The sequence below is a fragment of the Tyto alba genome, unplaced genomic scaffold (assembly GCF_018691265.1).
Source record: "Tyto alba isolate M040663 unplaced genomic scaffold, T.alba_DEE_v4.0 Super-Scaffold_42, whole genome shotgun sequence".
NCBI classification, from domain to species: domain Eukaryota; kingdom Metazoa; phylum Chordata; class Aves; order Strigiformes; family Tytonidae; genus Tyto; species Tyto alba.
In genome coordinates this window covers 16,570,381-16,597,523 of record NW_024881318.1, presented here as the reverse complement: position 1 = coordinate 16,597,523, position 27,143 = coordinate 16,570,381, and the positions used below count along the sequence as shown (strand labels likewise).

At 35.5% G+C, this 27,143-nt stretch overlaps 1 protein-coding gene across 6 annotated transcripts in view; it reads left to right on the top strand.

Moving 5' to 3' along the window:
- PRLR (prolactin receptor) overlaps positions 1-27,143 on the top strand; it is a 146,573-nt gene that overhangs the window by 20,870 nt on the left and 98,560 nt on the right. For 4 of the 6 annotated variants that reach the window (XM_032992286.2, XM_032992274.2, XM_032992280.2 and 1 more), the window contains exon 3: positions 793-926. The exons of 1 other annotated variant lie outside the window; for it this stretch is intronic. The gene's annotated coding sequence lies outside the window, so the exon portion shown is untranslated. Of the gene's footprint in view, positions 1-776; positions 927-27,143 lie in introns of those variants that run through there. One more of the 6 variants, XM_032992275.1, reaches the window with a different exon arrangement.

Here is a 27,143-nt window from a genome sequence, read left to right as displayed (position 1 = left end):
AATGAAAACTAATATAATAAAAAAGAGAGAAATAAAACCCAAGAAAAGACAAGCGATGCACAGTGCAGTTGCTCACCCCCTGCTGACCAATGCCCAAGCAGCGATCTGCTCCTCAGCCAACTCCCCCCAGTTTATATACTGAGCATGACGTCCTATGCTATGGAATATCCCTTTGGCTAGTTGGGGTCAGCTGTCCTGGCCATGCTCCCCCCAGCTTCTTGTGCACCGCCTTGCTGGCAGAGCATGGGAAACTGAAAAATTCTTAACTTAAGATAAATGCTACTTAGCAACAACTAAAACATCAGTGTGCTATCAACATTATTCTCACACTAAATCCAAAACACAGTACTGTACCAGCTACTAGGAAGAAAATTAACTCTAGCCCAGCTGAAAACAGGACAACTGTGTGCTCACCAATGCAAGAATTGTCATGGCTCCTGAGTTTCAGAAGTGTCTATCCCATATAGGGAATGTCTTTGTAAGTAAATAATAGCAAAGGGCTTAATATTAACATAAGAAATAGAATGTATGGAAGATTTTAACTGATTTTATTTTTAGCTTACAGTGACTTGTAGAAAATAGCATTGAATTACAGATTATCAGCTGGGCCATACTCTAAACCTGGGCATGACATGTGGCTCTAAATGCTGTGGCAACTGCAGCTGTGTTGTCAGGGAAACAGCCCTGTGCTCAGTAGGCAAAACCAATGAGGATTAAGCAAGGCTATATTATAGCAAAGCCCCTGCAACCTTATCAGGGAGCAACAAGATCTGTCTGTTCTTCACTGTGCAGGTGTATCGCAGGAGTGAGGGAGATAGGCACAGGCAAAAACATGCATGCAGTACACCTGATTTAAATATGAGACCTGGATTATTCTAACAAGTGAATGCATTTCCCAGTTAGATGGATGAAAAGACTCCATTTGTGTAAGTAAAATGTTTATATAAAATAAATAATAGAAAATAATGTGACGTTTTTCTGTAAAGTATGAAATGAGGAAGGGATAATTGAAGTATGATAAACTCTGGAAGTCTTTTTGATCTTTGCTGTAGCTTTGTAATCAGGCTAAAATTCACCCACAAGTATGCCACTATAAAAAAGATGTTAATTTCCCAATGATAGGAAACAAAGTTTATACAACACTGAGAAGTGGAATAGTTGTCAACAGTTTCAAGCACAGTGCTCTTTAGTAAAAAGAATTAATTCATGTGTCACTGAAGTAAACTCACACTCCAACATGCAGGTGCTATTTCATCCTAGTTTTTTGTATCTAAAAGAATCAAAATCCAAATGAAACTGAGATAAATATGCGCAAGAGAAAAATGTCTAATTGTTTTTTCTGGGTAGGGAAGGAAGTTGAAAAAGTTGTTTAAATTGCTATCGGAAGTTAATTTTTTTTTCTGCTTAAACTTTAAAATATTTTTCCTTTTTGTTTCTAAAGCAGAATAGAATGCTACACTTTTGTTGAAGCTTCATAACGTGTAAGAATGAGTGAATGAGCAACTAAATTTTGCATGCTTTGGCAGTATCTCTGGAGTATATTGTGCTTTTCATTTTTATATTGTCGGGTAACACCAAAGGTGATTAAATGTCTTTCTTAATTAGCCTTATGTTTTAATTGTTAATGTGCATGTATATACCATTGTATTTTTCTTGTTTCAGTATCTCTTGTGATGTTACATGCCTATTTACAAAAAAAAAAAAAGAGTCAATGTTAGTTTATCTGCAGCTAACGCCAGATGAACCTTTTTCAATAGTGATACTGTCCCATGTCTTGTACAGAGAAGGGAGGAACTGAAGCAAACTGTGAAATGACACATCTGATTATCATAGTGATTTTGCTTCTAACATTACCTTGTGATTTATTTTCTTTCCTGGTGCTTTTTTTTTCCTGCAGAGGTTAATCTAAGCCTGCCAAAGCCACTGGATTTTGTCAGATTTTGATTATTCTTTTCCAGCATCCCACTCCTTTTTTTTCAGTGCTTCTGCACTTTTTATTTTTATATCTGATTATTTAAAATACCTGGGGTTTTTTCATAATTACTGTTTTACCATTTCATCCAAATTACAGAAAAATTCCATGCATAAGATATTTCCTATTAAAAAGAGTTCAGTTTTTACAGCATGTTTAACATCATTATAGAAAACTTGAAATTGACCTGATTTCATTGCTTCATTTCTGAGAGTTGTCACTCTCCTGATAAGATTTTCTATCAGCACATCGGGAAGACATTAATCAAAGAGGACAGGGAAGACTTGGCCACTTCTGTGAGCTGAATATGATGTCAGTCTTCTTATCTATGTAAAATGCGCAATAGAAAAGTTAGAGATAAGAGCATATTCAATGCTTAAATATTTAAAGCTTAAATGTCGCAGAGCATAACATCAAAGTTGTTAGAATACATGCAGCAGTTTGCTTAAAAAACTATGACTTAAGTCCTTGGAGAAAAGTCCACTATGATCCAAATATGCTTAGAGAAACAGAATATTAATATTTAAAATAAAAGGATTAGGAGGTGTGTTGTGCCTCCCCAAAAGTTTCTCACTTCCATTCTTTCTTTCCTTTTTATATTCTTACTTTCAATTTTCAGATGGTTTTGTACTACTGTCCTGTTTAGTCCATTTAGTTTCACATGTGATTTAATATTCTCAAGCTTTTGTTTATGCTTTATGTGTCTAATAGTTATTTTGAAGGTCAGGTACAGAGCTGGGTACTTTTCGTAATTTATTATCTGTGTCTTGACCTTCTTCTCCTCCTCGCATTTTTCCTAATTTCAAACAAATAAATCTGCATTTATTCTCTCCTGGTCCATCTTCTGTCTCTAGCTTTATAGTAATTTTTCTTTGCTTTTTAATCACTAAAATCCGTGCTTTTGTTAGTCTGGATTCTATAAAGAGTTTGATGTGAATTAAATACTTAACCTAGAGTTCACTAATATGAATGAGCTTGACCAGTTATCACTACTTTAGAGAGCAACAAGTAGAATCCAACTTTTTTTCTTTAAATCAGCTAACTGCTTTAATAGTGTGCTATTGAATTACTGAAAGTTACTTACTACCCTGCCACTTTCTGGGGTAGTCTGCAATCCTGAACAATCGGCAGAGCAGCAGCAGTCTCACCAGTTGGGTTGTCTGTGGACAAATAGGCACATCAGTCTTTCTCTGCTCATTGAGTGAGTTAGATGCATCCAGGACATGTCACCCCTCCTGTGCATGTGCTGTGCAACTGATCTGGTTGTGAGTAACAAGTCTAAGATACTTATGATGCTGTAGATTTTCAGTAGGACATCTGTGCATGTCCCAAAACCATGTGTTCAGATACCCCAACTTGTGTAGTAGATCTCTCTTCTTTCATGTGAAACGTTGGCAAATATGATTTTTTCATTCCATTTTAAATTACTGTTGTAACCTGGGTCCACGTATTCTAAGTGCCTTGTACCAAGGAGATTTAATTTATTTGATCAGATTCAGACATGAATTCAGGAGTAGTAATTGAACGCATATTACTATTTTTTTTCTCTGTGTCCATTGGGTTTGTAGTTATCAAGGAAATTGTGTTTTCTATTGTGATTTTCAAAGTGGAAATCTGTCCATGTTCTCTTGGTTGTAGAGCTCAGATACAAAGCACAATTTGTACATCTCATACACTGGAGCTTGTAGAGGTGGGACTAGAGTTTCTTGCGGTTAGCTCACTTAATTGTTAGTTTCTCCCAGTGTGTTCCTCTTTGCTTGAGATAATAAAATAGAATAGTCTAAGTTACAAAATCCCTATCTGTCAAAGCAGATAGACTATTTAACAGAGCAATGTGGTTTCTGGACAACCAAAACCACAGTTAGACAAACAGATATTATTTGATCCAGTGGTCCCTTTGGTCAGATGGCTGGTATGTTCTTGAGCATTCAGTATTGTGGATTTCCTGGACTGCAACTCCTCTCTTAAGCAATGTTTAATTCATTAGTCTGTGGTATTGGGTCTTATAAGTCCCACTCTGTGTAGCAGGGCACATTCATTAACTGCAGGTTGAATGTTCCCCTTGAACTTTTTCCAGGAATTTTCAACATAATTTTCTTTTAAATCATCTAAAAATATAGTTATATGCAAGCTTCAGCAGAACCCAATGGAAGAAAACTAATTATCTGCATATTTTACACTGTACTGGACAGAAACAATACTTACCTTACTTCTTCAACTTAAACATATGCTTTTCCTAAAAATCCTTTCAAATGCCAGACTTCATATTTGGCTAAGACAGTAGCTTTCACTGGTTAGGACAGGTATCAGGTCTGCAGGGATGACAGGTATTCGATACGTAGTTCCTGTTTTGCTGTCAATGTGAGCTTCACATAAACCTTTAATTACTTGGCGTATCTACATTACTTTGTTGCATCACATTTTCTTAAAAAAGTTCTGTTAAATAGCCCATCACTTCACTGGTATTTTGGCAGCTCCAGAAACAGCTATTTCAGGATTTTTTAAAATAAATTTTCTAATCCATTTTATTATGTTGTTACATTTATTTTTTTTTTTACTAGTAGTGCTCAACTCTGCTTGCCCATAAAGTGGTGTTAATGTCTCTGATTATTTTATTCCAGATAAAAATTCATCTGGTTGATCCCTAAATTTTCTTCTTACTGGCATATCTGCAGTACATTTATCCTGTGCAGTACCTTTATTTAAGTAATTGGGTAGGACATTAATGCCATGTCGGGCTGCAAATCTTTGCCAATTCATGGGCAGAAATGTTAACAAGATTGTTTTTCAAGATCTATAATTCTCTGATGGAATAGAATAGAAATTTAGAATTAGAATAGAATAGAATAGAATAGAATAGAATAGAATAGAATAGAATAGAATAGAATAGAATAGAATAGAATAGAATAGAATAGAATAGAATAGAATAGAATAGAATAGAATAGAATAGAATAGAATAGAATAGAATAGAATAGAATAGGTTACAAGGGACCTACAACAATCATCTAGTCCAACTCATTATGGTATTCAAGACTGATTCTTGTTCTTATGGCTCTTCAGTGGTTCCTGTGCCCTCATGAAATCTCTTCATTGGGTTTTTGTAATTTTTTCCTTTAAGCCTGAACCATCTACTGATCATACTGGTTTGCTTACCCTTTATAACTGGATTCTTTAGTGATAATTTGCAGTTCATATGGAGTCTAATATATAACCAATTTGTACTGAACGTTATTTAAAATCAGAATAAATTTTATCTTATCTGAAAAACCTAAATTGGAAAGACTTCTAGTTTATGGTCCTGTTTTTTAATAACTCCATAGGTCTTGAGAGAATGTGATTAAAACCTCTGGTATTAAGGGAAGAATTAATATACTAGGATCACTGAGTATCGAATTTATAGTTGTGTTTAAGTATTGTTCCTTCAGTGTATTGACTTTCATTGCTTTTTTCTAACTGGGAGTATTATTAGAAGATAGTCTGGATTTATTGGTCTAGCTTTTCACCTGTTTTAAATCAGTATAAGTCACTTTGAGTCAGTGCAGCCCTGCTGTTCTGTTGGGTTTTCAAAAACTTTAAACAGAGTTACAAAAAGCACGTCTATTTTTGGAAGATATTTACATGGAAAATATGCTGCTTCCTCAGGTATGAAAACCAGGTATATTTAATAAAACAATCTTTTGTTACAAATTTATTATTGTGACTTCTTGTTGGTTTCTTTAAAGAATATTCTTATATTCTTTGTCCAAGTATATTTATCATAGTTTTCCCATTTTTTTTGCTCAACTAAAAAATATCTGTATTTCACGTTTTTCAATTTTTGTGACCTACAATACTGTCCATTGTGCAGTTTTGAAGTTTTAAGTGACCAAAGCTTGCACTCCATTTTTTGATCCTTTTCCAAGCATCCAGTAACAGTACGCATGGTCTTCTTTGTGACAGTTCATTTTGTTTCCTACCTGTATCTTTTTTCTACTTTCTTTCATTCTTGTTTATCTTCCTTATCTCTCTTGACTTGCTTGTGTTCCATTCTATGGATTACTTCACAAGTATACATTGCTTGTGGAGCTGTCTAACCTCCATCTCAGAAATCTAGCAATGGGTGATACAACTCAAATCTTGATATTGATGCAAAAGGGAAATACAATGCTATTAAACTGATTCTAATAGTTAGGTAAGAGGCACAATATTTGAGTCATAGAATCATAGAATCATTTAAGTTGGAGAAGACCTTTAGGATCATCGAGTCCATTAATTCAGTCTGAACCAATAGCAAAAGCAATAGCTGTGAGGGAATTGGATAACTAAATCTCAGGATGCCATTGATTCTGTGTGTTGCTTTTTTGTATGATTGTTTATTTTTCTAAGGTAGTACAAGAATCATTATTTTAATAAAATTGCCTGCTTTGTTGGCATTTGATATTCAGTTATCTTTTGTTGCTGTGGCTGATTTATTCTGCAGCTCTTCCCACAGTGAACTGAATTAATTTGCAGTATTGTTGGGCTGCAAAAGAGTGGAAAACAGAACTAGTACTTAGCTTACATTCAGAGCAGATGGAGAGGAACCCAGGCATGGACACTAGCAACCTGCTTTGGAAAATGCTGGAATTAAGATAGGTTGCACACCTACACTAATAATTTAATTACTTCAGAGATGTGTTCCTTGAAAACTAGTGAGTACTTTTCATTTAGTTTTGGCAGTTCATGAAAGTTGATGTTGTCATTCTGTTCCAAATCTTCCACTGTTACATACATTTGAAGCAGATTTTCCAGTATATCCCCTGTAGGGAAAGATGTTTCTATTTTTTTTCTGAAACCCTCTCATGGTGCCACTTAAAAGTCTTCATGGCACTTACAAGTAGATAATATCTAAAATTTCCTTCTTGATTTCTTTTTAACAAGGCTACTCATTTAAAAATATATATTTTTTTTTAATTCAACCCTATATTGGTGGATTTATTCTTTTTTCCTTACATTGCCCATGAAATGAAGAATATGGTAGACATACTTACACATTAGCTCCTTAATAATAGAATTTTGAATCATGTCCTCTACTTTGTGGAGGACTAACTCAAGAGTTACTTCTCTTCTTGTGAGTTTCCTGGCTGGATTCACTGAAGTAATCCATTGTAGTATTATAAATTTTTGCCTTGGCAACACACCCCTCTGGAGTTTCCTGATTTACATTATTGTTTGATTCTTGCTCTCAGATTTCCTGGTCTCCCACAGCGTGTCATAAGCACGGTCATCATCCTAGTCCCACCATCAGTATTATAGTATTAAAAATCCTGTACTTTCCTACTTAGGTGAGGAATCCTAATCCATACTGATCCTATTTTCCTTATTAATGCAGCGAACTTGTTTATCTTATTTGATTCCGCTATTTTAGTGTTTAGCACGACTCCTCTGTTGGAGTGAACAGTTTTTCCTATGTTTTGTGTGCTGAACACAATAAGTATTTCACGTATTACTTTTCTTCCACCATATTTTTATGTGTACAAGGTTATTAAACTAATTTGAAGCCAGTCATTTTGCTTCCTCCATTTTACTTCTTAATTTTTTTGCACTTCTGTGTTTTCATACATTTGGCAGTATTTTTTTTTAGTTACCACATCCTGTTTAAATAGGACTTTATTTTTAACCAATCAATAAACTGAATTATCTCATATCTACAAAAAAACCCAGGTAAATATTTTCTTTTAACTTCTTTATTTGCCCTTCACTTCCACCAGTACAATATAAACTGTATTACTGTCTTAGAAAGGAGTATGTCCAAAACAAAATTATCCCATATTTGATTGCTGTAAGATTAAAAAGAAAAGCAAATGCAAAAATTAAAAAGAAGCAGTCAGATCAGTACACTAAAATTTGAGTGGAGAGCCACATAGGTATGAATATGAAATGTTTATGGATTGACGTATGTTTTGTGGGAGGAGGTGGCAGTGCTTATCATGCATAGTAAGGAGAAATTAATATTATTCTTGTAGGTTCACTAAGAAATGTAATTATGCAATAGATCATACATGTTTCTACATTTTTTCCTGGCATCTTGAGTCACTGTTCTACACTTTCAAGAAACTGAGAAGACTATGAAATAATAGGAATTCTAATATTAAATAATGAAAGGTCTGCACAAAAAGCAAGACGGAAATGCAGGAATATTTTCTTGCTAAATATTTATTAATTTCCTACTTTAAGCCTCTTCTGATTTTCTAGATATTGTAGCAGCCATTTTCTCTGAGAGTGTGAGACTGTTTGCATTAAATGGTACAGTGATTTTCATGTTCAGTCTTATTTAGCATGCTTAGCAGTACCTTAGATCTGAAGTAATGATGAACCATACAGTTACTGTATTGTTATTTTAAACTCAGAGTATCTGGGAAAGACAACTTAGATTTAGGCTGGTGCTGGATGCATGAAACTCCCCTTTTTCATTACTTTCATGCAGAATGCTTCTTTTTATATAGCACTCTTTGGCTTGATTACAGCCTTCCGGAAATTATTTTGCTTTGTTTTCTTTATTGAGTGGAAAGGTAAGGGCATCCAGTGAATGGGGTTTTGATTGTGTTTTGTGCTCTGTTTCATAACAAAAGAAAACATCAATAAAAGACAGTAGATCTTGACAAAGATAGAAAAAATCAAATTACATGAATTTTCATTATAAATAGATGTGCAATTACAGTGCGATAGCCCTTGCTTTTGTTAAAACCAGAATTTACGTAATTACACATATTCAGAAATTGTGTGTCATTACCATAATGAAAAAGCCATCATTTCTGTTCTAAAGCACTTCAGAAAACAAAAATAAGAGAGTCTACCAGCACATTCAATTTGTCCGTCTTTCACATAAAATTGTACCCTATGTTTTGTAAGGAAATTGTGATTTTTTTTAAGTTTCTCTATGCAGATTTCATATAGAAAGTGAAAACTGATGTTTTTGTCTAAAGCAAAATAATTATAAGAATTTCTCAAATACAAGTATTGTTCTAGTCACCCCTTGGACTTAAAATTGTAAATGTTTCTCTCCCATCTAGCCCCCTTACCTGTTTCTTCTCACAGGTATATATGTTCCTGACCTTGGCCTGATTGACAAGGGAAGTTAAACATGCAAGCTCTTAGTATTTCCTTCTACAAATCAATGAGATGATGTTATGAATATTAAATGGATTAATAGCTTAACTAATAATTTATAAAAGATATTATCTATGCAATTTTACAGTAAACAGTTTACTTAATAATATGAAATTATTATCTTCTGTCAATTGTAAAGATTAGGAAACAAAAAAGAACCTTTTATTATGCTTAGTGATCATCTACATAGAGTATTTTGTTCAGCAGATTATTTTAATTTATTTTCAGGTAATTATTTCTCTGTTGGTTCCTTCAAGAAAAAGTAGAGGTAGAAAATCCTCAATGATGCCAGCTTTTTATGTATTTTATGCATAAGTAGATTTCAGACTCTGAGCTGATGACTGAAATTCAAAAAACTGTAAGAGATAACTAAAACTTGATGGAAATATTTCTCCTGTGATTATGATGACTTACAGTAAATTTTGTTTCTGAAAGGATATGATTGTAAAACTGTTTCCATTGCTTTTTTGGAGGATTTTTACGGTTGCATGTTAAATTCTGTAAATGTCAACAAAGAAATAAGTATTTCTGATCACAGCCATGGTAAAAGAAAGACAGGTTTTTTCCCACACATTGCTCAGTTGGCATGGAAAATTCCTTCCTCAATGGAATCGTTAAATGCTCAGGTATTCTTTTATATAGTATTCTGACTATTACTTCTTTGGCATGACTTCAGTAGATTAGCAGTAATTCAGAAAGTTTTGTTTCCATTGCAAAGTAATACTTCTTTTCTTCCTTTAGTGGAGAATACAGGATTTGCATTTGGTGCCAGGTTTGTGCATAGGCTTTTGGTTGAGCAAGCTTTTTTAGCCGCATCTGATCTGCTTAAAGTTATACATTTGAAGTTTCTAATTCCAGTTTCACCACTGTGCCAGCAAAATAGAGAGTACTATAAAGTTAGGTAACAGTGACTACATGTAATGAAATATTTTTACAAAATCATCTTCAGGTATCAAAGAAGACATATATGTCCTTTATTTCCAGTACTATCTCTGGGCCCTTTTGACAGTCATAGACATTGCACAAAAGCAGCATGTTTTTTACAGTAATAAATTTTTAGACTAGATGAGGCTTTGGTCTAAGAAGAAAAAAAAAATGTTAATTTTGTTGCACTGTAATTTCTGAATTCAGTAGTGGTCTTGCTCTGTGACTCAAACAGGAAATTTGGCTGCAATGATATTAGTGAGTTAGAGCTGGTTCCAATTGATTTCACTTCTTATCTATCCAGAAACTGCATACAAGTTACTTAATTCATGGAAAATATATTTATTCTAGCTAGTTGTGAGAGAAACATGATGAATCGGTTAACCAGAACCAAAAAAATAATGGGGTGAATGGCAAGGAGAGTATCCCTTTCCAGAGGTGAAAATAAACTGTCAGTCTTTCTGCTTCATTTAAACTCTTCTGATTGATTTTTTTTTTTTTTCCCGAGAGTAAGTACAGTTTGGTTTTGTAATTAAACAACATACAAAAATGAAACGATGAATCAGTTAACCAGAACCAAAAAAAATAATGGGGCAAATGGCAAGGAGAGTAGCCCTTTCTAGAGGTGAAAATAAACTGTCAGTCTTTCTGCTTCATTTAAACTCTTCTGATTGATTTTTTTTTTTTCCCCGAGAGTAAGTACAGTTTGGTTTTGTAATTAAACAACATACAAAAATGAAACGATGAATCAGTTAACCAGAACCAAAAAAAAATAATGGGGCGAATGGCAAGGAGAGTAGCCCTTTCTAGAGATGAAAATAAACTGTCAGTCTTTCTGCTTCATTTAAACTCTTCTGATTGATATTTTTTTTTTCCCCTGAGAGTAAGTACAGTTTGGTTTTGTAATTAAACAACATACAAAAATGAAACACTTAAAGAGCTATGTGGGTACAGTGGTGTTAATTCCTTTGTGTAATAGAAATACATGCGAAGTATTAAAAAGGTGGATTAAATCAGATATGACAGGATATATTCCTGCTGAGAAAGCTTTCTGCTCTCACGTCTTTGTTGTGCAGACTGTAGTTATGAATGCAGAGAAGAGATTTTTCCACTCTATTTCTTTCATCTTGGATTGCAGGGCTATTGTATATCCAACAGCTAAGATGAGGGTTGGTGGAATTATGTATTTGACCATCACATCCTTCCAGCCTTTTCTGCCCCTGAGATATCTCCATCCCGGGGCCTTATTTCTTTGTTCTTAGTCCTTTCTTCTATGCCCATAGTTTTGACGGTCTCATACTTTAGACTCATGGTTCAATTTATTACAGGGACATACTGTTACACTCTTAGCTACACCAGTCACTCGTGCCTGACAACTCAAAAGTTGAAAGAGCTCAACAAAAGTTCCTGTTTTGACAGAGGTTTTAGAAAACCTCGCCAAGTTGCACTTTCCCTGCCTGCATAGGAATTCTGAAACAGAAAAATATGACAAGATTTAAAATGAAATTGATATACAGTGGCCCAGGGGCCTCTGCTGCAAGGTTTCCCCTGCAAAAGCACATTATCTGCAAAACAAGCCTTACAGAAAACACTGACCTGTCTGCATCTTTCTATCTTGCATGATAGAAAAATGAAAGTGCCAGAAAAGCTTACCCATTAGAGCTGCTGAATGTCTTCTTGTGCGTAGCAGCTATTCTATGAGGCTACGTGGCAGTTCCTGTGATTTGGACCCACTTATACTGCTTGGAAGGAGTGAGATTGCCCAGTGGACTCAAATAACAGAAGTTACAATAACAGAGAGGAAAAGAGACAAACTTGAAAAGTCTTCAGTGCACAGTCTGGCACACAGAGGGTATACATATTCTTATAAGCAAAGTTATGCTCAGAGAAGTAAGCTAAACATATGGAAAGTTAACTAGGTAGGAAGGGACTTGGAGTTTAAGCAGAACTCAAGAGTTCAACATTTAGTTTTCATTAAGTAAGTTCATGATTGGTTGGAGTTAAAATCCAAGCTCCTGTGTATGTTGATGAGAAGGTGATTACATGTAAATGCTCTTGAGATATTGTCAATAACTGCTAATGGCTAATTATGTCTGAGAAAGTTTGAATGATAGTAGCTGTCTATTTTTAAGTACCAAGATCATAACTCAATTTTCTTTCTCAAAAAACCCATGTCTTTCAGTAGATGCAAAATTTTCTTTTTCATTCTATCCTAAAAATCAATTGTGAATGAAAACTGTTACGTACAGAAAGTTCTGAAGTAAGAAATCATGTTAATTGGTGTTTCTGGGTCATTCCTTTCTACGCAGAGTTATTTTTTAAGGAAGTAGCATATTAATCATACAGTATTGCTTTATAGACCCCATTAAATTTTTGAGATTTTTGAGATCAGTGAGAGCTGGAGGGTCTCAGTCTTTCAGTCCAAAAAGCTTACTTTGGTTCACTCAACATTTGAACCCACCCATGGATGTCAAATCCATTGTCCAAACTGTCACTCTGGGGATTGGGTAATTGAGCAGCCAGTGACCAAGGAATGTTGATAACATAATGTACAAGGTTTACTGGCTGCATATATAACCATACAAAACTCACCAGGGATGTATAATCCCTGTTAACAAGATCTTACATCTGTTCTCTAAATGTCCTGGGAGTCTGGAGAACTTGGAATTGACGTAACTCAGAGTAGACATATTTTCTTTATTCTGAGAATTCACAGTTTGACTGTTACGGACACTTTCTGTAATTTTCTCAGTTCCTTGTTCATCATGTTTTCATTTAATTCTACAGTTGTTTTACTTTGAGCTATTATGCTGTTTTCTTTATTTCATCCAGTTGTATTTAAGAAGTTATGAATCACTGTGACAGCTGCTCATTGTCTTGTTACATTTTGGGGTTCATTCTAGGTTACTTTTACTAACTGGCAGCTGCTTGACCAACAAGAGGCCAGGTGGCAAAATCAGCTTTTGCTTGTGACTAAATTATCTATGATTAATTGTCTCTCAGTGACAGTTGTTCACCAAGGTAGAAACTGTCACCTAACTTCCTCCAATTTCCATCTTCATATACAACTAATTTCTTGGGTTTATTACTCTTTTTCTTTTGACAGTGCTGTACATTTAATGGGCATAGTTATTTTTATTTTAGCTACATTAAGGTATTACAAGTTTATGAACAATTGAACATCCAAATAAAAGTATAAAAGCAGACTACAAATGAAGAAAGTACAATGAATAGCCAAAATCAAAACTTCCCTTTTTATTTTTTCTTGTTTGGCATTTGGTTTGAATGTATCTCAAGATTTTGGAATTATAATCTTTCTACATGCTTTTCTATTTCAACAAGTTAAAATACTTAAAATTTCTAATACACCATCTGGATTAGACTCGGAATTAGTAATTTTAAAGGCATTTTTCTATTTCCATGTTTTTCAGCTGAAATAAGAAGATACTTTAATAAAACTGTAAATCAGTCTCAACTATTTATATTTTGTAACAGGTGGAGTTGAGGGAGGTTTGTTTATCCAAACAAAGATTGCTTTATTGAAGGTTTTAACTCCACTGTGAAAGACATTAACCCTTTAAGTAATCTTATTGAAGCCAAAGCTCCCTGGTCTTTATCTTAATTGTTAGTATGTGTTAAATGACACACTGTCTAGCAGCATCAGCTAATACATCAGGCTGGAATTCTTTAAAAATCACCAGCTCTCTTAAAGTCAAAAGGCAAACAAATTTTCTTTCCGTTCCCTGAGTTTCATTGTCTTGTTTCATGTGACATACTTGCCAAGTGTCATTTGAGACTGCCTACTATTTTACCTTTAATGTTAACCTGGAAGAAAAAAACTTCCGAATTCCTCAATAAATCATAAAGAGCTAAACTAAAATCCAATCCTGAATTTTCTTCCCTTTACAAAATATCATAAAATTCAGCTCTTAGAGACATAATAATGTAGGTAAAGAAGTTCAGATATCACTTATATCAACACTGCAGATGTTAATAGGCTGACCAACACTTTTGCATATATTATACATTTAGCATTTGGCACAGCCTTTCCTGTTGTTATTTTATTTAACACCCTAACAGGGTGCATACTTAATAAGTAGGCTATTCAAAAAAGTGTGTTTTTCTTCTGAGATAAATCTGTCATATTTTCCTTACCTAAATGGAAATAAATATTGAATCTTTCCTAGGACATTGTTTTGGTGCTTGGAATGATTTTAAAGGAAGCTGAAGATGGCTCAGCTCCTTTTAGTGTTTTGCCCACTTTACTGCTGAAAAGTGTATGCTTATAATGTATACATCTGTATTACATGACTAAAATCAGATGGGATTAATCAGGGTCTTATTTTAATTTATCTGACAGTGCGGAATGTTTGTCAGACCCATAGAACTTTTAGGGTGTAATGAAAATATAGTAGTAATAGATCAGGTTGTCAATAAATGGTATCAGAAGTACTGTGACACAGTTTTTCTCATGATGATAAGCATGCATGTGCATGTTTGCATGCATACTGTATTCACTTTGTGTGTCTTGAGCAGTGCACAGCTCATTCTGTAATCAGATTAATAGTTCAATTGTATTAGAGTACTTTATACTCTGACGATATTTCCTTAATCCCATTCCTTTAGCATGCAGAAAATATAGCAAATAGCTATAATGAAGGTTAGCCTCCAGGAATAGACCCTTCCTCTCTACCCTTCCACCTCTGCAGCTTTAGAATTAAATAGACTGCTTGAGCGTACAGAAGGAAGAAACCAAAACCAAACACTGACCCTTTCACACACTTTTTTCTGCTGCCCTATGAACTGTTTACCTCTGGTTTACCAAATCACCATTTGGACAGCTAGGAAGGTTACATTGCTGAAATATGTAAACTAACACGCAGTAAAGTATCATGTTTTATAGATTATCATACTTCCTTAGTATATGCAGCTTTGATGTTGTATAAAATACCATTTACAGCTTACTAGTCATAACATATACTTACAAAACTAAAATACTTGTTTATTCTTTCTTATGTATACTTTAAGTACGGTATCAGTAGGCTTCCTATCCATATTAAATAGTTTCAGCATTCCCTTCTTCCAGGCAGTCATTATGGCTGCATCGTTTTTAGTAAATTAAATGTACCCAGGAGTACTGACTTGGAGGCCAACCGACATTAAATACTTTATGTCCATGCTTTTAGATTGCCTTGCCCTCCAAAACACTGTAGTTGCATACAGAGCACCTACTGGAACTAGTCCCTTGTACAAGTTCCACGCTTGTATCTAGATCTGCAGTTCTTTGGGAGACTAATAGATGACTTGGACCAAATCTGTGTCAGGGACCATTCAAAAAATTTAACAGTATAGGCAATCGGGTTCCAATGCCCAAGAATGTTCATAGGTACACATGTTCCTAGATTTACAAGCATAGATGTAGTCATTGCAGCTAACACATAGTAGTTTTAGACTATATAATTCCACGTGAACTTATTAGTATCAGAGTATTATGTGATGTGGTTTTAAATCACACTAGCGTTCACTTTTTGAATGCTGTTGCCATCTCTTGTTAAATTCTACAATAACTTCAGGTTCTGAGGAAAAAATAAATTAGTATATTCCATTTGCTACCTTCAACATGAATCAGATTGACTACTTTTACTGGCACATTTAGAAAAAAAACATGACACCTAGATTTCTTTGTGTATGATCTTTTGCATTTCAGTGGGTGTGAATGATTTTACCTATCCATGAAGCTTCCTAATATACTAGCAAATAGACTGTGTTATGTTTTGTTTTCATCATCATCTCAGTAGTTGAGCACCATATCACAATCACTGCTGAATCTTGACTGAGAAACAAAAGAAGACCTCTGAGTTTTGGCAGGAATTTACTTTACAATATATGTACATTAACAAAGTGACTATTAAGAAATGTTATAACTGATACCAGTCAGAATTAAGTGAAGGATAGATACCTATCAACTTAGAGAGAATATTCCTGTAAAATAATTCCTTTATAGGCCAGTCATTTTGGCAGATCTATAATGGAAAATAACTGTAACTTCTAAAATAGTATTTTTTCCAGTTCAAGAGCTGCAGGATTCCAACACAGCATCAACAACCACATTAAAAACATGAAAGTGTAATTTACTGATGTAGTTTGTGACTTTTTTAGACATGCAGAGACACAGATCTTTGTGCTGAAGAGTTAATGCTGCAATCAGGCAGCATACAGTTAATTGAGAAGTTAACTTAGAGATACGGATCAGAGTCCTTTCCTTTTCATGTTCTTTTCTATTCTAGCTGGTTTTTGCTTATGGTTTTGAAATTATTTTTTATTTAGGGAAATTCTCCTCCAACTGTATACATCATTATATATATATAATGTGCTTTTATCTTCCTTTTATACTGAAAATATTTTTAAACCATCTGAATTTTGCTGCATTACTCAGGCCTGCTGTTTTTACAAAAATGGAGACTTCCTGAGTAGTCTGTGATCCTTACCCTCCTTGTTCTTTTGCACTTAGATAATTTCTCTTTAGCACTTACACCACATCATTTTAATTTTAATTGTTTTTCTTTCACCTGGGACTGCAACCTCTGTCTCACAGCCTTCCATTACAGTGAGCTTCAGGGCATGAGAATGTTCTATCGCAAGCTGCTGGAAGCTTTCAGTAAGTTGGATTTTGAATGAACAGAATTGATTAGGTCTTGCACACTGAAGTGCCTTCCTTTTTGTCTCTTCAGAAAGCATATTTATATCTGTTGGTGCATTCCAAACTAATGTGTTCCTGTTTCATTGTTGTTCATGTGCAAAATTCTTGTTTCCTAAGAATGTTCCTTCAACCTACACTTCAGATCATTTCCTCCAAATGTATATAGCTGATGAATGCAGTTTTCAGTGTCCAAGCAAGCACCACCTCCTTTTTTACCCCTCCTCGTCCTTCACAAAGAAGCTACACTGTTTTATAGTAATATATATTAATTTTCCTCCTGATTCTCTGCTCTATCAGTTCATAACAGGCTGATTGTACTTTCTGTACTGAACATATGAATAGATACAGGAGAAACTTGGTGATATTTGCTTGGACACTTGGTTGGGAGTCTATAATACATTGGCAGATAAACACACTGAAGTTTCTGAATAGTTTTTAAAGGGGACAAGAATGTAGACAATTATTATGAGGAGGGACTAGTAAACACAGTTAACCTAGAAATATTAAGAAAACAAAGCCTTTAATGAGCAACTGGTAGAATCATCTACCATTGCTAGTGATAGGAAAGGATTTTGACTGCTCAGATATCTTTCGATGAAGGAATAATGGAAATAAAGCCATCAGATTCCAAACTAGCAGCCTTCAGCTCTGAAAATTAATATGGAATATTTCACAGAAGGTAAGTCTAAGAAAAGACTAAAGAAAAGCAGCTATCACCTTAAATACAGTGTAGTATTATACTAACTATACACTCTCCCAATGCAGAGGACATACAGTGTAGAAAGCAACAGCCCAAATAAGTAAGTTCTTGTTTGACCTCAGATATAAGAAGTAAGCACAAAGAAATGAGAAGCTAGGTCAAATGGCAACGGATGAGTAGAAGAGAGTTATATAAAACACAGAAAACCTCAGACAAATCCAGAATATTTGGAGTAATCAAAATAAAAGAAACCACTGATTAATTAGGCAGACATTAGCGGCTGTGTCTATAATGGTATATAAAATGAGCCAGTGACAATTCTGTAGCCCCAAGGACATGGTGCCACACAACCCATACTCATACAGTTAAAGTCTCTTTCCTCCAAAACAATATGGTATTGTCCCACACTGCCTATAGGGAACAGTAACTGGTCCATGCTTCCCAAATTCTACTATGCACCCCCTGGAAGAGTGCTGATTTGAACAGGCTAAAACTGGACCAGGAGTTTGCTGTTAAATGGTATGGAAAGGTACATACTAGTGCTTGAGCTTGTGCTGTCACCTTGTTTAGTTTACTATACCAAATACTGCCAGTGCGTTTTTTTCACATTTAACTGTAGAATAGATTTCTTTTTCTTAGGGAGACCCTTACATGCCTTGCTTATCCTTTCCCTCAAGGGACCATTTTAATACAGCACATTTATCTTCCTGGGTTTAGTCTGTGTCTAAAGCCTTTGAGGAGCTTTAAACTTATTAACAGCATAGAGTCTTGTTTTTTTTATAATCAAGGTTATCAGCTTTCCAAAGCAAAAGACATGAAATTAGTTGTGACTAAAGAGTGACAATTTGGAAAATATGAAATATCTCTCTGGTACAATAAGAGAAGTAAGCAAAAGACCAAGAATTTTAGTTCTCTAGCAAGTGGAAAGGCCAAAGATTTTAAATAGCTTTCAGTAAAGAAGTCAGTCTCAATTTGCTTCTAAATGCTGTTAATACCAAAAGGGAGAGCTCATGGTATCTGTTTAATTCTGAAGGAGAGAAATAGAACAGTAATCAAACTATTTACCTATTAGCATCACAAGAGGACAAGAAGTTGAGTAACTTCACAGCTTTGTCACAAACCAGTTTGATTTCTTTCTCTGACAGGACAGCAGGCCTTACAGATAGAGAAACAGTAAATATTAGATATCTTTATTTTAATAAAGCTTTAAATCCTTTATCACATGCCATTCTCATAATCTAGTAGGGAAACATGGTCAAGATTAATTTATGTAAGGGTGAAAACAAAACTATTTGGAAAATCAAATCAGATGTAGATACCAATGGTTCAGCATCAAAAGTCTGTATCAAGTGGAGTTCTATATGCATCTGTCCTGTATCTTGTACTATTCGGGATTTTTATTAATATTCTTAAACACCAACTTAAGAAGTAAACAAAGAAAATTGGTGTGGTGGAGCTGCAATGGTAGATAATCCAAAATAGCCTTTAAAAATCAAAATCATATTGTGAAAAAGTAAAAGACAACAGAACAAGAAAGGATGTAAACTTACAGATTTAGGCAGGAAAAAAATAGCCACAGAGCAGTAGGATTGGGAACAACTAAATACTAATTCTGCAAAAATAAAAGGAACCACAGACTATAGCAGATCACAAGCGGAGGGAGAGTTAAGCCTGTTCAATACTGTTTGGTGTGTTTCACTTCAAGTACCTGAATATGAAGTTTATTTGCACATTGAAACCATGCTTTGTTTGCAAAAGAAAGACTTTTTGTTTTGCCATATGTTTCAGTTATTCTTTGCAGATAAGCATATTTTATCTGAGTTACCCATATGGCTACTTCCTGGTTTCCTCGGAAAAAATATCATTTGTGAGAAGGGCAAGTATTATGTCAGATATAAAGAGGAGTACAGTTCGTAAGATGTGTATTTTTCCTCCTACTCTTCAGCAATGGTAATGACTAAATTGAAGTACTTAATTTGTTTTTTGAGTATTTTACTTCAAGAAGAGGTAGAATAATCTCATAGAATCTAGGATAAAACAGCGAGCTTTGTCAGAAATCCAAAGAAATCTATGACAATCTATGCTTGAAATATTTGATCTTGAGAAGATATGATAGGAGGATGAGAGTAGAGGGATATAATAACAATTTTCAAATACTTAAAAGCCGCTACAAAAAGGAACAGGTTATGTTCTCTGTCTGTGGTGCAGAGAGAGAACAGTAATAGTTTCAGATCATTGAACATGTGATTTAGGTGAGAAATTGTAAAGATTTTCATGTAAGACTTTAGGATACGTTATGAAGAAGGCAGATTTTTAAGATTTGTAGGTTTCTTTGTAGATTACAGAAATCCATCACTAAATCATTAAGAGTGGGTTAGAAAAATGTCTCTCAGGAATGAGAAAGTGCTTTCATATTGGACACAGAGCAGATGCTGTTTTAAGGCTGTTTCTGACCCTATATTTCAGTGGTTCTTAGGGTGAAGTGCCAAATTCAACAGCAGTACCGGCATAAGACATTTCTATTTTTAAATATTGGAAGGTATATAATGTTTTCATTCAGTCTTTATTTCCCTTAATTAAATTGCACTTTCTTTAGTTGTCCTTCATAGTTTATTCCTGATCTTTCCCAGCTTATTTCAAGTCATGGAGCATTGCCTCTCTTTTATTTTGACACAATTGACTGTGGAGCAAGATGGTGAACTGAATCAAGCAACTAACAAACTCTTATTTTGTAGAAGATGTGATCAAATTTTCAAGTTTTTTTCAGGTGGACTGGTTCCTAAATCCAGTTCACAATAGATCCTGCAAAATAAGTAAACTGAAGTAAATAAAGAGGCATCACAAGGGAGGAAACTAAGACATGTAAGTGTGATGGAAGGCATTAAAGTGAGCATTGTCAACATGCAAATGTACATGGATCCTTGGGACCCTCTCAAGCTGTTTAAAAAATTCTGCGTATATGTTTCCATGTACTAGTTATCAAGCATCTGTCATTGCTATTCTCAGAAGGTATAGTTTAAATTTTTATCCCATGGATGCTGCAAACATCAATACCTTTGAGTCACACAGTAACAATGGGATTGAAATGCCACCTGTGAGCAACTCTGGAGAATTAGCTGCTAGTAGTTTTAGGATAGAATTAGAATAGAATTAGAATAGAATTACAATAAGAATTAGAATAGAATAGAATTAGAATAGAATGAATAGAATAGAATAGAATAGAATAGAATAGAATAGAATAGAATAGAATAGAATAGAATAGAATAGAATAGAATAGAATAGAATAGAATAGAATAGAATAGAATAGAATAGAATAGAATAGAATAGAATAGAATAGAATAGAATAGAATAGAATAGAATAGAATAGAATAGAATAGGAATAGAGTAAGAATAAGAATAGGAGTATTTCACTTGGAAGGGACCTACACTGATCATTTGGTCCAACTGCCTGACCACTTCAGGGCAGACCAAAAGTTAAAGCACGCCATTTCGGGCACTGTGCAAATGCCTCTTAAACACTGACAGGCCTGGGGCACCAACTGCCTCTCTAGGAAGCCTGTGCCAGTGTTTGACCACCCTCTCGGTAAAGAAACGCTTCCTAATGTCCAGTCTGAGCCTCCCCTGGCGCTGCTTTGAGCCATCCCCATGTGTCCTGTCACTGGGTACCAGGGAGAAGAGCTCAGCACCTCCCTCTCCGTGTCCTCTCCTCAGGAAGTTGTAGGGAGCAGTGAGGTCGCCCCTCAGCCTCCTTTTCTCCAGATCCAGACAAATCCAAAGCCCTCAGCCGCTCCCCACAGGACGGGCCTTCCAGCCCTCTCCCCAGCTTTGTTGCCCTCCTCTGGATCCATTTAAGACCATTAACACCCCTAAACGGTGGGGCCCAGCACCGCACCCAGCACGCCGGGTGAGGCCGCACCAAGGCTGAGCACAGCGGGACAGTCACCGCTTTTGCCCGGCCGGTGATGCCGCGTCTGATGCACCCCGGGGTGGGCTTTGCCCCCTGGGCTGCCAGGGCACGTGGCTGGCTCACACTGAGCCTGCTGCCCACCAGCACCCCCGGGCCCCTTTCTGCAGGGCCGCTCTCCAGACACTCCTCTCCCGGTTTATACTTGTGCCCGGCGTTACTCCATCCCAGGTGCAGAATCCGGCATTTGGACTTGTTCAATTTCATCCCATTAATCACTGCCCAGCGCTCCAATCTATCTAGGTTTCTCTGTCTTTATAAAGAAATACATCTCTGCTTCCTAATTGCTTTAGCAGCAGCTTAGTTCAACTGCCCTTCCTCTGGATGACAATTTTTTATGTTTGAAAAAAATACAATATATTTATATACAGACCTTCAGTGTTAGAATATTGTTACAAGTAATCTTCACATTGTTGAGTATCAGCCAAGAAATGGTTATCTGTCTAAGATAAACTATACTTATCTACAAACAGTAACTGATGCATATGGGAGTTGGAGGAAAGAAAAACAACCTATACTTTCTGAATGTAAAGCATGTTTTTATAACAAAAAGCTAATCTTCATTCAGATACTTGAGCTAAAACACTCCAATCAGTATTGAAGACATTGGCCATTTTTACCATTTCCAAGCTACAGCCTGCAAAGACATTGATCAAGTACAGTCTCTCTTTAAAACAATAACAAAGGGTTTTGCTAAGAAACCAGTATTTTAATTCTCTACAACTAAAGCACCTTCTGCAGCAGATAAGCTTTTCACAAGGAATCTCGCTTATTTTTGTAAGAAAGGTTTAGATTGCACAATAATGAAAGATTATGTAGAACTGGAAAAGCAACAAAACCTATCATAGACAGGCACTGAAGAGTGAAACTTGAGATGCCAAACTACATTTGAAAATGAGCATGTGTCTCTACATAATTATAATTCATTTTCCTCTGACTTTTTGACATACATAGGCTGAAAATCTATTCTCTTGTCTGTGCAACAAACCTACTGAAATGGAGATCAGGCTATTAGACTGTTGGCTTTACCATCCTGAAGTGAGAAGCTATGAAAAGAGTTTTAAAACAAGAAACATGAACTATTCTCAATAAAAGAATCATTATTAAAAAAATAAAAATCTTATTTTGTAACAATAAATTACAGTTCTAGAAACCTAAAATCTCTCTATAATGATAAAACAGTTTTGAACTATTACCATAGAAATCACATCATGTTTGTGTGCATATTCTATCAGCTATTGAGCACCAAAACCCTCTTCAGGACATCTGAGTTGGTCTTGTATTCTGCTACTTACTGTCCCTGAGTACCTGGGAATTATTTTTCTAGCTCCTCATACACATTGAATGGAATACTGTCAGCTGGATTCTTGCCTAAACTACGACCTTATCTCCCGAAGCTCAACTGAATCCTGCCATCTATTGTCCATCATCCTAATTTGTAGGTACTTACATTCTGCACCAGAAGTTCTCTCAGCATGTAGCTGTGCACGCCCAAACACATTTAGGAGTGTTTGTTCTGCAGAGGTGACTTTTTCTTCTGTTAGGAACATGTAGTATCTATAGCTTAGGTGGCACTGATAGACAGTATGAGTTCTTGCCCCTATTTCCAGAGCCAGTTCTACTTTCTAGTGGTGGTCTAACATAAGTATTTCCATCAGTGACATGGATGATGACACATCAGCATTAGCAAATTTACAAAAAGTAGGAAACTAGGGGGTGAGGTCAGCCTGAGAGGACAAGTAGCAGAATTTCAACCCAGAGGATTCTTAATAAACTTGAGGAGTCTGCTGAAAGAAGGCTCATGAGTTCTTCATCTAGGATGGAGTAAGCTCATGCATCAGTACAGGCTGGGAACCAGCTGGTAGGGTAGTAGCCCTGTTGAAAATGACCTGGGATTTACAATGGATGCTAGGTTGAATATGAGCCAACAGTGTATTCTTCCTGTGAAACAGGCAACTGTACATTGTGCTATTTTAGGGGGAGGGGTAACTGCATTTGCACTGCTGTGTTCCCCAGTACAAGCGAAATGTCAACAAACTGGAGCAGAAGGCCCCTAGCATGGTTAGTAGATTGGAGTGTATGAGGCACAGGAGCAGCTGAGGGAAAAGGGTTTGCTTAGCCTGAAGAATAAAATATTAATGGAAGAACTAGTTATATTCTTCAACTATCTAAAAGGCCAGACTCCTATAAAGAGTGTATAGTGGGAGAAGGCAGGGGTCAGAAGTTGCAACAAGGGTGATTTGGACTGGACGTAAGGTTTACCTAAAGGGGCTGTTGAAATCTCCATCTTTGCAGTTCTCAAAGGCACCTCTCTCCATTGACTCATGAGAAAATAGAGACTTACCCTCTATCATTCCTCTCCTAAGGTCAATTTTAGTTTTTATTTGTTGGAGAAGCAGTACCTCAAATGGGTGCTTAAGCTGAGTGGAGCATGTTTGGCCTTAGGGGAATATAGCAATAACTTGAAGAAATTGCTTTTGCTGCCTTTACACTTTATGTTCTGTGCACACCATTTTCTGTAATTTTGTGATGGTAGTTCCTTACTCGTTGCTATGAATGCTTCCATGAGAAACAGCACAAGAAAACAAAATTAGCATTATTTTTTTCTATTTGCTTCTAACGGAGAGTGATTCATAAATAGTCTTACATGGCTCCATATTTTTAATGATTTTGTCCAGAACTTTTTAAGTATTTATGGAGGTTTTCTGAAATATGTAGTTCTATTGAAAAAGACATTTATTGTTATGCACAAAGAGCGAGGCATGTACATTCAATAAAAATTCTTATTTTAGATTAAAGAAAACAATAAAATATAAAAACCAGCTGCTTTCCCTGCAGATAGGCAGTCTTACTGGGATATTAAAGCTCAAGTACCAAGAAAACAAGCATAATTCATATCCAAATTCTACTTGTCAGAGTGCTTTGAGTGTACATTATATTTCTTATTTGCCATGTGTTTTATTTTTTAGTTTGCTTTCCACTGAAGTTTTTCTGATTAGTGTGTTGTGTCCCACGAATGGCTTGAGAAAATTATATTTAAAGTTACTGTTTTTCCAGTCTCCAGAATCTGTCTCTTCAGGTTGTACCAATGTAAAGTTCCACATGTTAATTCCTTCTTTTCAGTCTGCGGTTTGTAAAAAATTGTGACAGCCATTTTCATTGCTTGTTTTCTACTGTGTGGCTGTCTTTGTCTCTCTGCAGTATGTATTTCTTAATATGCTGAAAAAAGCTCAAAGTTGAAGTAAGGATACCCCACTAATAAAACATTCTTCCAGTTTTGAACTACTACAGTAGAACAGCATCAGTTAAAAACATCAATTAGGAATTGTAACTGTTTGTTTCTTCTTAACCAACATACAAAACTTGACTGAATCTTAGGAAGGTAAGTTAGTAATTACCAAGGAGAAGGATAATTATCATCCTTATGAACAAGTTGGTTTTTCTGGCCCATCATTCATAGTGCACAAAGAAAGGGAAAAAAGAGAAAAAAAAGTGCCAAAACACAACAGAGAAAAGGATAGCTAAATAAAGATTAATTATTAGTAATTATGTTAGTATTAAACTGATCAGCTAGAATGCTTTTAACATGTTGATGGTCCTTATGTGATTTCTTCTAAATAAAAAGGATGATTCTGGTCAAAAGGTGAATCAGTCCCACCAAATAATCCTGAATAACAATTGAATTATTTTAGCTGAAAATAATTAAATGGAAAACTGAATAGCCTTAATGGGAGGGAACTATTTCCAAATGTCTTATTTGCGATCCAGCCATATTTTTCACTGATTTCTTAAAGATCAGATAGTTAATCATGTCAAAGACCTTTTCCTTCAGTCTCACTGGGTGGAACAGGTTTGAGAATGTCCACATGTGAGAAGAAAAGATGCATCATACCTCCTTTTGTTGTCAGTTCTTGATTTAAACTCTGCTAAGTACTGTTAAAAGAACAGTCATTCTGGGTCAGATGAAATGTCCATCTGGTTCACTATCTCTTCTCCAACCATGGCCAATAAATATTACTTGAACAGAGAAAGAGAATAACCTCAGGCAAACACATATTTCTTCTCTATAAAGTAGCACATTAATCATTCAAGCTAAGGCAAAATATGGCATTTTTCTTGTTAAGATAAAGTATTTATCTTAACAAGATAAACAGTATTACGGTATTATTGCTCAATAGGCAAGGGAATACTGCTCACCTACAAAGTTTTTCTACACAGTGATTATTCAGCAACTAAGACAGCACTATGATTCTTAATGAACATATATCATGTCCTGTAAGTACATTTTGCCTATTTCTGAATAGAGTCACATCAGGAGGTCATGGCAAGGAAAGCAGGCACCAGCAGGAGAAAATACTGTTCTCTCTGTAGTTGTATGAATTCTCATTCCAATTTTATTTCTTATATTCTTTCCTCTACATTTAAAAACAGAGGCTTGCCCTGTTTCTTTCCTCTGCTTTTTTTTTTTTTTTTTTTTTTTTTTTTTTTTTGCAGGGGGATGGGGAAGGGTAGGGACAAACAGCCACAACCCCTATACAAACTTCTAATCTCCAAGGAAGACTGGAGGGGTTTGGTAGATAAGGGCTGTGGGAAAGGGAACGACAAACTGCAGTCCTCTCTCGTATGCCCTTTCAATCTCAACTGCCTGACATGCTCCTTTTAGCACTTTGCTCACTTGTACAGTCCTTTCCTGAAACCTTATTGCTTTCTTTGTCTGGTTGCTCCAACTTGTATCTTCTTTCATGAAAGGAGATACAAGCTGGAGGAACTAGCCAAAAGTTGGACGGGGCTTTGAGCAACCTGGTCTAGTGGAAGGTCATCTTGGTTCAACCGTGGCAGCAGGGTTGGAACCAGATGACCTTTAAGGTATCTTCCAGCACAAACCATTCTGTGATTCTGTGATTTCCTACTTTTCTCCCAATCCTACATGCTTTCTATTGTGACATTATTTTGCTCTTTTTTGAGGGCAGTGAAAACCTGTTCCGCCTAAATGTCAGAAGTTTGATGGAGCTCTGATGCAGAATAACCTCACAGAGGTTGGTGGAGTTATATTGATACAAATGTCATTATATTGAAATTTATTTCCATAAATGATCTGTTGGTGTTAAAGACTGCTGTTTGTAATTTAATAGCTTATTTTAACAGATTCCAAGCCTACAAACTTTTCTAAATAAATCAGTCTCTGGAAATGAAACTTGTATTTCTAGACCGGCCACAGAGGAATCTTTTCCTGCTGACTATAGGGACATCTTAAAATCCTGACTTAAATCATATTTCTAAATACCAGTTACATGATTTCTAAACACCAGTTACATGATATGACATGAGTCAAGTTGATAATCCCTTTCAGAGACTGGCCAAGCTCAATTCTAGAAGTAGGTGTGCTTTATTTTACCCTATTGAAAGTCTGCTCCAAGTTGTCATACTCTGATGGATAGTGTACTTTTAGTTTACTGCCTGATTTTATTTGTGTTCTGTTTCTACCTGTTGGTTTTGCTTCAGCATTGCTCCTTAGCCTAAAGAGCTACAGGACTTTCCCAGTGCTTACTCTTTTTTATTTATAGACATACATTACCTTTATAGGAACATGTAAATGCCTGTTCCATTTTCTGCTTCAACCTTTACTTTGCCACGTTAAACCAACCAAATTCTACCAGTCACTTTTTAATAGATAACTTTAGAGCATTTAACTCGTATTGGTGATGTTTCTTTTCTCCTGTCCCAATTTGAAAGAATCTTTCTTGTATGCTAGTGA